The following is a 5876-nucleotide window of genomic DNA, read 5'->3' on the forward strand; positions in this document are numbered from 1 at the left end:
TTTACATCAACCTCTATGTGTTTATCTTTTATCTAATAATTTCCATTGGCCTTTTTGTTTTCTATTATGGAATAACTGACCAAGACCTAATTCACACATTTAATTTTCCATAATTTGGTGCCCATTCAATTGTAATCTATCTTAACTTGGTTTGTTTAAAATATATTTTTCTTTCTCATTCTCAGTTTGTTTCCTGAGAGCAGGAGCAGAGCCTGTGGCTACACAGACTGAACTCCCTGGAGCGAGTCCCCAAGCGGACTTCTTATTTGTCAGTGGACAGGCCCGGTATTTCGCTGGGGGCATACCTGCAAAGAGGCTTCCACCTGGGTGGGGAGACTAATAAGTAATCGTGGACCAGCCAGTTCTCCTAGTGAGCCAAAAGAATGAGTTAAAGCCATTCTCCCTGCCTCTCCTAGGTTGCTGCTCCTTTTTCTTGCTTATGTTAGCTCAGTGAAAATTCCTTGAGTCTAGAGATATGTAGGTGGGATAGGCCTTTATTTTCCAGGGTTAGGCAAATATATCCATTTTATATTTGCCAAACTATTTTGGTAGATGTTTGGAAGGGAAGGTCATGAAATGCATGTGCTTATGTTACTATTTTCACTTCATCCCAGGAAGAATTTGTAGATCACATGGTGTTAATTGGAAAGGTTAAAAAAGGAGGTGCAATTAGAAGAAAAGAGTATCTATAATCTATTTTTACTTTTGTTGTTGTTAAAGTATATCAGCCTGGCTGTTTCTTCTGCTGCTCTGGGAATCGAGCCATCAGGTTGACAGCTCAGGTTAGACTCCTGAGTGATGAGCCACCGTGTAGAGAGAAGTGGCCACACGGACGAGCACAGAAGAGCCAGGTGGAGAGTGAAGCTTTTTTGGAACTTCTAGCCCAATTTCTAGTTGAGTGTAGCTAAGTGACCCCAGCTTTGGCTGCATGAAGCACAAAAACTGTCCAGCAGAGTTCAGCCTGAATTCCTGACCCAGAGAATTGTGAGAGATGTATTCCTTCATTCTGCAAACCTATTATTTTGATATCACCTCAAACTTAAGAGAAAGGTTGCAAATATACTACAACGTAAAGGGTGGCCTTACTTTTTCCTAAGTCATTTGAGACCCAAATTGCTGCCTTGATGCCCTAGCACTAGGAATACTTTATGAATTCATAACCATAATACAACCATAAACTCAGGAAATTAACACTTAGGATCTCCTTTATAGGAAACAGATTCAATCCAGAACCACCTGTTACATTTACTTGTGATGTCTCCTGAGACTCCTTCAGTACCAAACGGTTCTTTAGTCTTTCCTTGATTTTTATGATCTTGATATTTTTGAGAATTATTGGCAAGTTAGTTTACAGAATGTCCTTCAACTTGGATTTGTCTGAGATTTCCTTAGTACTCCTTTTCTCTTTGTCATTAATAAGTATTTTATAAAGTGATACTTTGAAACCATGTAAAGTTTCGCCAAACCTTCAATTTATTCATTTATGTTAGTGTAGCGTCATGGATTCATATCCTATTACAGGCATTATCTTGTTGTTCACATAGTACCCACTTTGGCCAAAGGGAATGCTCTTCAAATTGACTTCTGTCTCCTTCTGACACGTACCCATCATCTTTTGAGTATTATCTTTCTGTCTGGAGCAATAAAATATTCCAGGCTTGTCTTTTACTTTCCCTGTACTAACTCTGGAACCAGCCATTTTTATTCCTTTTTATTTCATTCCTTTTAGTGAAGAATGGTATTCAGAAGCCAACTTCTGAATAGTTGGTGTGCTCATTGCTATTGGGAGTGTTGCTACTCTAGACCAGAATTAGGGAATGTGTGTGTCTTATGTCTATATTTATTTTCATATCTATCTACAACACTGAAATCCATGAGTTCACACCAATATTTCTAATTCCAATCCAAAACAAAATGCTCATTCTAGTTTTCTCCCTTTCCTTGTCTATAACCCCCTTCCCCAAAATATGAGGAAGCTGGCACCCATTATCATTAATATATGTTGTTTTTATGTCTCATTATTTGTATTTTATGTATTGTGTTTTTACGTATTATTTCCCATTGCCTCTGTCGCATGCTTAACTTGTTCAGTGAGCAGGAATGGAGGGAGCAAATGGGAAAGTAGTAGAAGATGAAATCAGTATTATATCACTAGTATTCTAATATTAAATCTGTGTTCTGATTCCATGATAAAACAAAATAGGTGTTACATAAATTCTAGTTAAATTTAACTGAAGTAAAGGGTGGTCTTACACATGGACTTCATCCTCAGACGTGTACAGTTTTTTCTTCCTATGTTCTATCTTTTGAATTATTTTTGTCTTATTTATCTTTGTATGCTTCATAATACTTACTTAGCACATAGAAGGTGCCCCATATATATTTGCAGTATTTCAGAGGAAACTGGCTTATTTTTCTATTTTCTTAAGGTTTTCTTTTTTAAGCAATTCTATTGTTTTAAATATGTAGCTTAGATTCTTAAAAATAACATTTCCTTCCCCTAAATACCGATGTATTTCTTTTTTTCCTATTTGGCAAACATCGATTTGGGGCTTCTGAGGTTTATAATAGAATGAAAATCAACCCACAGCCTTCTCAAGTATTAAAATTAACCTCCACCTTATTGCGTCCCTCTTTTTGGATCTCTTTTCAGAATAACTATGTAACATGTTCTTAATAATATACCTTGGTCAGAAAATGTATTTTGTAGAGTATAATAATAGGGTTCATTCAAGAACTGGAAACCACTCTAAGACCTATGAACAAAAGGACTTTAAAGAATTGGTTATGTAGGTGATGAAGGCACTGAGAAGACTCTCAGCCATAGATAGGGTAGCAGCCCGGGTATTAGTAAAGACACTGGGATGGAGACCTCTTACCAGAGCCTAGAGGCCAAGGTCATGCAGTAAGATCTGGGACTACACAGGAGAGAGGCATCCAGTAGGAGCTAGAGCCACAGAGAAGGCACAGTGACCGTTGAGAGATCACCTGAAGCAGAATGAGAAAGAGAAAAATACCTTGGCTTCTTCCTTCCTTCCACCCTCCGATCTTTGCCATCGCTTCCCATTCGGATAAACGTTACAGGAGCAGTTAGCAAAGGAGCCTGGGAAATGTGATTCCCCGCGATACAGAGCAGAGCAGGAGAACATAAAATTTAAAAACAGACAACCCCTGGCTTTAGAAGGTGGGGCAGTAATTCTTTGAGGAGAGGAGGACGAAGAGGAAGACAAACATGTGGATTCTAGGGTGTTGTTAATGTTCTTTCTCTGGATGGCATTACAGGACGTGTTCACTTTGTAATAATTCATTTATATGTGTCTATGTATAATGCTGTAAAAAGTTATTAGTCAAAATATATTCAGGTGAAAATAAACCGAAAATGTTCACTAAAATAATAGTAAAAGTTGCATTAGGGCATTGAAATTGTGGGTGATTTTTTTAGTTCCGTTTTCCAATTTTTTTTATACTATGGTTATCAGTTTATAATATACTAGTTTGTCATAAAACTACCTCTGTCATTTAAATAATTATGCTTTAGGGAATATAGTCAATAATATAGTAATAACTATATATGGTACCAGGTAGGTACTAGACTAATCAGGAGGAATCACTCTGTAAATTATATAAATGTCTAAGCACTAGGCTGTATACCTGAAACTAACATAAAATAATACTGAATGTCGACTGTAATTGAAAAATTTAAAAAGTCTTAAAAAATAAAAATATCTCTATAAAAAATTATGCACATCAGTGTGATGTGCTTTTCCAAATAGAGATCAGATCTGAGATATTTGTGAGACAATTTTTAAAAGAACCACTAATGGAAATCATAAATTCTATCAATTTAGAAGTCTTTCAAAACAGACGATTTCTTTCTCCTAACCATGGTTTGGTATACGCTTCAGTATAGCAAGTTGTACTTAAGTATTTAAGTTAAAAAGTAGGTGTTCACCCAGGTGAGTTACTCATAACATATTCACTTCCTAAAGAAGCTTAACCAGTATCTGCTCAGTACTTGGATGAAAACTAAGTCGTGCATAAACACAGTAAGTGCAAAACGACAATTTCCTGTCTTATCTAGTATGAATTATCTGTTCATTTTTAGTTGTAACACAAATGTTCAGTTTGTTCTAGAACAAATCCTATTCTGAAAAAAAGCATGTTGTTCATTCTCCACTAAGGACTGAAAATGACAATGAGTCATTATAGATGATTTAAAATGTAGCATTTTATGGTCTTTTCCCCCCTTTTCAATGTAATTAGTTTCTCTTTTAAAAATGTTTGATTTCTCTTTGAAAAACAAAGTCTTCTTTTACTTGCCCAAATGCCTATCAAGATTTATTCTGATGCTATAGTAATTCAAACTAAGAAACACAGGTGAATGGACAAATAGGTCAATGAAACAGGATAGAAAAACCAAAAACAGATTAATGAATACTTAGGAATTTGGTATAGGATGGAAAAAGCTATGCAAACTTATGGGGAAATGATGATGCATTCGATAAATAACCTTGGGACATTTAGATCATTCACATTTTTAAAAAAGTTGTTAGACATCTCTACTTCCAATCTTATCCCAAAATCAGTTCCAAAAGGATTGATGATTTAAATATGAAAGATGAAACCTTAAAACTTAAAAGAAAATGTAGGAAAAATCTTTATGACCTTGGAAAGGGAAAGTTGTCTTAAAACACAAAAACCATATGTCATACAGGAAAATATAGATAAATTTGAACACTTAAAAATTAAAATATCCATATGACGAAAGACACCATAAACAAAGTTAAAATACAAGTGACAGCCTCAGAGAAAATATTTGCAACCTATGTGACCAATAAAGCTTAGTATTCAGAATATTTGGAACCAAATATATGAACAGCCAATTCACAGAGAAAAGAAACAAAATGGTTAATAATAAAGTTGATTAACCTCACTCTTATTAGGAAAATGCAAATAAATAGTGATAACACCAACATTCTCCAGACTGGATGAGCCCAGGAAGCTTTCGCTTACTTGCCTGTTGTGGTATAGCCACTCTCATACCACCTGCCCGTGTCCCCAAGTTCAATTCTGTTGATGTTTCCTTCCCGCTGTCTTTTATACTTGTGTATTTATGACTTTAAAGTTCACGCATGTATGTGTGTTCTTTTCTGTCACTCTAGTTTGTTTGAGAGGAAGCAGTCGTAAAAATGCATCCAATCAGTTATTTTAACTAAATGTTTCTTTTCTCTACTTAACCCAATTTAGCTCGTTTTTATAATAAATTTTATCCCCAAACCATACTCATTTTAATTGTAAAATTGATTTTTAATATAACCAAAATATCCTTATCACATATAAAATCCTTAATAATTTCTTACTATCCTAAGTATTTAGTCAGTATTCAAATGTCCAGTTGTCTCACACATTACTTAGAAATTTTTAATAGTTTGAGTCAGAGTCCAAATAATGTCTACATGTTGGGACGGGTTGATATATCTTTTAAATCTCTTTGAATCCCCACTAATCTCTCATTTTTTTCCTTTGCTGGTTTACAATTGTTCTTGTTGTTGTTGTTAAAAAAAAAAAAAGGTTGTTTGTTTTTTAGAATTTTTCATGGTGTGGATTACGCAGATTGCATCCCTATGGTGTAGTTTAAGATACTTCTCTGTCCTCTGCATTTTCTGCAAATTGGTAGGTGAATCTAGAGGCTCCATTAGATTCAGGCTCAATTTCTTGTGGCTACACATCACAGTTGGTTTGTGTTTTTCCATCAGGGGGCACATATTGTCTGATTGTCTCTTTTTGTGATGTTATCAGCAGTTGGTGAGCAATGCCTAAGTTTATTGATTTATTATAAATTGCAATATGGTTTCTTCTTCCTTTATTATCCAGAA

This window comes from Pteropus vampyrus, unplaced genomic scaffold (genome assembly GCF_000151845.1).
Source record: "Pteropus vampyrus isolate Shadow unplaced genomic scaffold, Pvam_2.0 Scaffold65, whole genome shotgun sequence".
Taxonomy (NCBI): domain Eukaryota; kingdom Metazoa; phylum Chordata; class Mammalia; order Chiroptera; family Pteropodidae; genus Pteropus; species Pteropus vampyrus.